The sequence below is a fragment of the Equus caballus genome, chromosome 4 (genome assembly GCF_041296265.1).
Source record: "Equus caballus isolate H_3958 breed thoroughbred chromosome 4, TB-T2T, whole genome shotgun sequence".
Lineage (NCBI taxonomy): Eukaryota > Metazoa > Chordata > Mammalia > Perissodactyla > Equidae > Equus > Equus caballus.
The window spans coordinates 100964272-100971653 of record NC_091687.1 but is presented as its reverse complement, the minus strand read 5'-3'; the positions used below and the strand labels follow the sequence as shown (position 1 = coordinate 100971653).

The window sequence follows — 7382 nt, the reverse complement described above, 5'->3', positions numbered from 1 at the left end:
ATTTTTCCTGGGTTGGAGCACAGGAAAGACACAGGCAAAGGGTATAAATGTCTTTGTTGACTGGCAGTGGTGCCCTTTGGGAGCAGATTCCCAAGGCTGGATGACTCAGAAGCACCTTCATTGTTTCCTTAGAGGCTCTCCAATTGGACCCATTGCAGTTCCCTTGATGTGGGCAAAGCTTCTGCCCCACCCCCACTTCCCTACCTCCATTCCCTCTGCTGACAACATATAATTCCTCCCTCAATCCCTGGGTATCTGAGGGTCCACCCCTCAGTTAGTATCACGTTTCCCTCCAAGTAGTTTCTAGCGAGAGAGTCAAAGTGACACCTGGCCAGCTCATTTCCCTGAAGCCCATCTCTGCTCTTCAAGAAACCCTTGAACATCTCTGCTGTAGCATCAGGAGAAGTGCCATTGACTGCCTCTGCAGGCTTCTTCCTTCTCTCTGCTCTACCTTCTGAAGCCTCTCTATCCACAGCTCCTCTCACCAGTCCTGAGGCTCTAGGATCTTCAAGGGGTGCATATTGACTGGTAGAAGAGAATGAATGGCTTCAGGTGAAGTGGATATCTTCCCATCCCTCACACATGTTGGTGAAGGAGAACAAATACCGAAGAATTCCAACTTTCTCCAAAAACTTCTTCTCTCCAATATCTTCCCTCTGCTCTTCAGTTTCAACACTTTCATAGTAGGCTGGGAGAATGGGACAAGAACCAACAATCAATTTTCAAAACCCACTTTTAAAAGTGCAAATGTGAGCAAGCACTTCACGTTGGAAGATGTGGTATGAGGAATTGATCAACTTGTTCTCACAAAACACAAAACCAAGAGAGAATCCATTTTGTTAGCTTTTTATAGAAGTTTCAGAGCCTTTGGAGAAGCAGGAGGGAGTAGTTTGGGGTGAAGATCTCCTGGTATTCAGTGACAGATACTTAAGTAGCTATCATGATGTAGAATGCCCCTGTGATCTCAATGGTCAATAAGTCATTGACTTTTGAGAATGGTGTCCTGAGACAGCACAGCTCGGAGCTCAGACAAGGGAGTCAAGAGGGTCAGCACAGATACCCCACACTCACTGCATGGAGGCCCCTCTAACCCAAGCTTGTGAGAGACTTCCCTCATCAGGTAACTCAAAGCTGGCAGGAGAATCACCTATTCTGAGAAAAGGCAAAGTATTTCTCCTGCATTATCCACTGGAAAACTGATCATCAAGCAATTCCAAAAACAGAGTCCATAGGCTGAGAGTTAGAGATGGATAGAGAGAAGGAGGTCAGGTGCAAGAAGGCAAGATATGGAGAACAAAGCAGGAGCATCATTAATTGTGAATTAATCTCAGGGGGAATCTGGGGACGGAGAGTAAGGGAAGAGATTAGCATCTGTATCTGTGTCCTATTGCTGCTGTAACAAATTACCACAGATTTAGTGACTTAAACACATTTATTCTCTTACCGTTCTGGAGGTCACACGTGCAAAATCAATTTTACTGAGCTCAGGTCAAGGGGTTGGCAGGCCTCGCCCCTTCTGGAGTCTTCAGAGGTGAACCCTTATTCTTGCCTTTTATAGTTTTCAGTGGCCACCTGCATTCCTTAGCTTGTGATTCCTTCCTCACTCCAAAGTCTTGCTTCTGTCATTACATCTCCTTTTTCTGACTCTGATCTTCTTGCCTCCCTCTTATAGGGACTCTTGTGACCACAATGGGCCCACCTGGATCATCCAGGATAATCTCCCCATCTCAAAATCGTTAACTTTATCACAACTGCAATGTCTCTTTTGTTATTTAAGGTAAAATTCATGAATTCCAGGTATTAGGATGTGGACATATGTGTTTCAGGGGGCATTAATTAGCCTACCACAGAATCCAAAATGTTGGAGCTACATTGAGGCGTATTTTAAGCTTGGAAGGGAGCCAGAAAATTAAGAGAAAAAAGTAAGTCAATTTCCTTATCTAAAGGCCAGTAAGCGCAATTGTATCTGCAATTATGTGAGAAATGTGAGGAGAGAACGGAGAAGGGCTGGGGCTTGGCATAAGAACTGAAGATATACGTATATCCCGTTTTTCCTTGAAAAAGAGGATGGTGAATATTCTCAATTATTAAGAAGCATAACCACTATGGAGCTAAGGCAGGTTTAGTCCCTGGTCTGGTGGAACACTTCGTGTTAGGAGTCATCCCACTCTAGGAATGATCTGGAACTGACTTTGGAAAGAAGCTCATGTATCAGAGGCTACATGTCTTTCAGCCTTGACCCAAGCAGCTCTCCCATTTTTGTTTGTATGGCCCCTTCCCTATTTCCTTAACTTCTGGTTTTCAAGGCAAGCTGGTCCCATTCATTGGCACTTCTCCAAACAGTTATGTGTGATGTGAGTGCTTCAGGCCCCAAACCCAGTAACCAGTCGTATCTAATTGCCGACAGTTCCACTAGCTGTGCATACTGACAGTGATCAAAGAATGAAGAATTTCTTTTTCCCTTTTACACTGCTTTAAACTACACCTTTCATGTATTCATTTATTGCAGAAAGTAATGTCAGGAGATATCTTCTTCTTTACCTAACTTGCTCATTCTAAAGATGAAGAAAATGTAGCTCAAAAAGCCAGTGGTTTATAACGATATCTTATGGTTTATTGATACCGGTTGAAACCCAGGTCTTCTTGTTATCAATGTATATACACCTTAAATCACATTTACTTTCTCAAGAAGAAAATGCACTGGCTGTTTTTTTGCGTGCACTTCATTATTTCTACGTATCTGAGCGGCTATTTACACAGTCCGATTCTATGTCTCCAGTTCCAGACTCCATACTCCAGCTTCCTCTGAAAACTCTGCTAAGGTCATGATGACTCACCCCCTCTATCCTCCTGCCAGGCTGTTCCTGGACAGGGAGACCTGGCTGTTTTCATTCCTATTATCCTAGCACCTGCCACTGGACCAGGCATTACTCAGTGCTAAGTAAATATTCACTAAGTTGAGCAAAGTGGAATGAAACTCTCTAATTATTCCAAAAATCAGAGGATGAAGCTATCTATTAATAAAAATAGTTTATCATCATCCTCTGAAAATAGCATCAAAAATTTGTTGGAAAAAGGTGGTTGATTTTTTCTGTAAAATGAAATGGATGGAATATATGATCTCTATGGTTCCTTTCATTTCTAACATTATTCATTCTCTTATATAATAACAGGGCCTTCTGGAGAGAATCTGGATCCATGACCGTGACTCTGAATGTGAGGATTCTGGATGCCATAGCAGCCTCTGGATTCTAGAAGAGTTAGTTACTTCCTCTGCGGATACAGGGACCAGGCTCCCTGGGGCAGGGTTTAGAACCCAGCCACCAGCTACAGCACTCTGGCCCTAAGACACATCTCCCACCCTGAGAACGTAAAGCCAGTTCCTATTCTTAGCATTTTCTGCAGTGACCCCTTCTGGTCAGCGCAGGGCCAGATCTGAGTGGGAGGGAAGAGTTGCCTGCTCCATCCAGCTTCTCTGCTCTCTCCCTCCACCAGTGAAAGCCCAGGCCAGCATTCCCAGCCAGAAAAACATCTGAGTTGGATGCTTTTCAGTTCTATCGTATTTGGCTCTGTGGCTCTGCTCTGGTTTTCTGAACACTGATTTATTACTGCATTTGTCCTTTGTTCAGCTGTCTTATTTGATTCTCATAGATTTTACCAAGATCCAATTTTTTTAAATTATTTGATTCTGTGGCATTGCTGATTTTGTAAACACAAGTTCCCGACATTGACAGACAACATTTCCTAGAAGTTGGTTGAAAGCACAGTGGCTCATATACTAAATAGATATTTTTAATAAATGATTTAATTTACCTATTATTTTAAGAGCAGGAAATATTCCTGGAGATTAAATTTCTATGAAGAAAAGTTGAGGGTATTTAATTCTATTTTTATAGAGGGCTGGCCAACGTGTTGGAAAGCAGATAACTCAGCACAATCTTAGGTGAAAAAGGAGAATTCACTTCTGCTGAAAAGACTCAGTGGATTTCAGTCACTTCATAATCAGTAGTAACATGTGAGTATCGTTGGTTTCCAAGTGCTCTCGTTACATTAATTCCTTAATTATTTATTTAAATATCTGAATAAATGCCTGCAACTTAGTATATACCTTGCACATTGTTGAGAAGGAAGGCATAACTGCATTGGTAATTTAATTACAGCTGCAAACTTAATTATCCAGCTAGCAACCCTGTTCTTCTCCGTCATAACACTTAGCATAATTATACTTAATTAATTTTTTGTAATTATCAGTGTGTGTCTGATTACATTATAAGAACCAAGGAAGTAGGACTTGTGCTTCTGTCTTTCCGGACCAGATGTGGTGTCTGATGTCCAGCACAGTCCCTGTACAGAGCAGGCGCTTAACAGATACTGGTTTCAGGAAATGAAGCCTCCTCTGGACTGCTGGGCACAATGAGAAGGGCGTGAGAGGATTCCTTCTTAGGCAGTGACCTAGACTGGAGCTAAGAGGAAACATGAAGAGAAATAGAATCCTGTGTTTTAGGAACAACACTGAGGAACCTGGGCAGACCTCTCGATCCCAAGTGTCTAACACCCTACCCTCTGTTCCCCCCACTGAAGAGTCCTTCCTTTCCAGCCTGAGCTCCACTGTCCTTCCTTACTTTTCCATTTTCTAACTTCCTTCTTTAGTTTTGCTTTCTTTTTTACTTACTGTTTTTCCTTTCTATCATTATTTCTCCCTTTTCTCCACCACTTTTTTTTCCTATCTTTCCTTCTGCTCTGATAGCTTATCTCCTCTATAATTGTAGCTGTGCTGGATTCTGGATGTAGAAGCATGATCAGAACAAGGACTTTATCCTTGAGAATTTCACAGTCAACTGTGAGTACCAAAATATCTCTTTTTCCAGCATCTTCCTTGCATTCACCCTGAGCACCTAACTTAAGGAACTTGAGGGGAGGTGTCTGGATTGCAGCACTAATCGTAGCCCAGGGCTTAATATCAGAGTGCTAAAGTGAGACTATCACCTGTCCCTCCCTGACTCCACATTTCCCCCAACTGCCTGACCCACCTGCTCCATGAGGAGGGACAACCTGACCTGGGTGAGTGATTTTGTTCTAATGGGGCTCTCCAGTGACAGGCAGATCCAGGCTGGACTCTTTGTCCTGTTTTGGGCCACTTATCTGCTGACTCTGCTGGGCAATGGGCTCATTGTCCTCCTGATCTGGACATGCAACTGTAGCTTCCCATATACTTATTCCTCTGCAACCTTGCAGTAGTGGACATTGACTGCACCTCCGGGGGGGTCCTCGAGATGCTGATGCACTTTCTCTGGGAGAAGAAGACCATCCCATTCACCCAATGTGCAACTCAGGTCTTCTCGCTGGCCCTGGGGGGGACTGAGTCCTGCTGCTGGCAGTAATGGCTTATGACTGCTATGTGGCCATCTGTGAGCCACTGCACTACGTGGCAGTGATGGGCTGTGCAGCACTGGCAGTGATCTCTTGACTTGTGGACCTGGCTATACTGCAATGGAGATGGTGGTCACTATGTACCTGCCCACCTGTGGGCACCATGTGCTGAACCATGTGGCCTGTGAGAGACTGGCACAGGTCAGGTTGGCCTACGTGGACATCACCCCCAACCAGCTGGTCATGATGGCCTCAAGCATGGTGGTGCTGCTGGTACCCTGCTGCCTGGTCTCCTTGTCCTACGCTTACACTGTGGCCACCATCCTGCAGATCCACTCCACTGGGGGATGCCACAAAGCCTTTGGGACCTGTGCCTCCCACCCCGTTGTGGTCTCCATGTCTTATGGGATGGCCCTGGCTCCCCACATGCAGCCCAGCTCCACAGATTTGACCAAGCAGGACAAGGTGGTGGTGCTCTTTTATGCCGTGGTGACTCTCATGTTCAATCCGCTCATCTACAGTCTGTGAAACAAAGAGATGAAGGCTGCTCTGAGTCGAGTTCTGATGAGGAGTTCTGAATTAAAACTTTAGTAATTGACTTTGTCACAAGAGGGCCTCACTCTGCAGACAGTGGGCAGTGGAGCATGCCCTCCTGCGTGATGTCTGTATATGTGTATATGCCTGTTTGTGAATTTGCATGTGTGTGTGCACTCGTGCAAGAGAGCAGGTGTAAGGATGACAACATGCACTATTATCTTTTGAGGTAATAGAGTAATGGGATTTTTATCTCTGGGTTCTATTTTTGGTCCCTGCTTTATCCTAAAAAATGTGAATTCCTCCTTAGAGATACATACACTCTACAGATAATTGAATGGAAAAACATATATACAGACATATATGCACTAGAAAGGAGAATCAAATCACAGGTCAGGGCAGTGCAGAAAACTTATGCCAGGAGAGTCTATTTCCTTGCTAAAATCTACAACTACATGTCTAAGCTTTTCTGCAATCAGTAAGAGAAATAGAGGGGCGAAGCTTTAAGTTACAAAATTCACTGTATCCATGGGATCAAATAAGCCTAAGGTCACAGGTGCAGAATTCACTCATATGACTCACACATGATCCAGCCCAGCTCAATATGGTGGGGAATTCACGCCAGTAATTGGAGTCAAAGTCATAGTAATGGTAGCCACAGCCCTGATGAGCAGGTGTGGACCGTGTGTCAGTCATGTGGACCTTACTTTGCATGTTTCCCTCTCACACTTGCAGTGGTGGCAAGTGACTGGCAAAAAACTCAAGAATTCAGGACCGCAAACTCATATCTTTCTACACAATCAAGTCTAAGGATATTCTCTTGTGAAAACTGAGAAATCCATTCAGTACTCACACTTGACTAGAGGATCACATCACACACGATCAGAGGTGAGCTGAGCTATTCAGCAAGGAAAGCGTCAGTTAGCCATTGGTGATAATGTCCTCTGCTCTTATATCACACAATTAATGATTGAGCTCTAAACATCCTAAAATGTAAAGCAAAGCATTGGTAATTTTATCCAGAAAAACTACTTTTAAAAATCATAATAAAGTATCTCTTACTTAAATATTATAGATTTCTGGTTTGTCTTACCAAGAAAAAAATATAAACTGACAACAATTCAATTTATAATCAATCTGTTGAGAAAATGCCAAAAGGTTGAGGAGGATAGAATGGAGTATCTTTTCAAATTCCTAGTAAAACTTTTTTAAAATTAAGATAAAATTCATTATTTTAACTATTTTAAGTTATACAAGTCAGTGGCATTTATTATTTTCACACTGTTGTGAAACTTCATGTCTATTTAGTTTCAAAACATTTTCATCACCCTCGAAGGACATCTCATGCCCTTTAAGCGGTCAGGCCCTGTTCCTCTCTCCTTCCAGGCCCTGACAACCACTACTCTACTCTCTGTCTTTATGGATTCGTCTGTTCTGGACATTTCTTAAAAATGGAATCACACAATATGTGACCTCTT

At 43.2% G+C, this 7382-nt stretch overlaps 2 pseudogenes; one reads left to right on the top strand and one right to left on the bottom strand.

Moving 5' to 3' along the window:
* Nucleotides 5035-5958, bottom strand: LOC119645536 (olfactory receptor family 2 subfamily R member 9, pseudogene; annotated as a pseudogene).
* OR2R9P (olfactory receptor family 2 subfamily R member 9, pseudogene) lies at nucleotides 5038-5961 on the top strand (annotated as a pseudogene).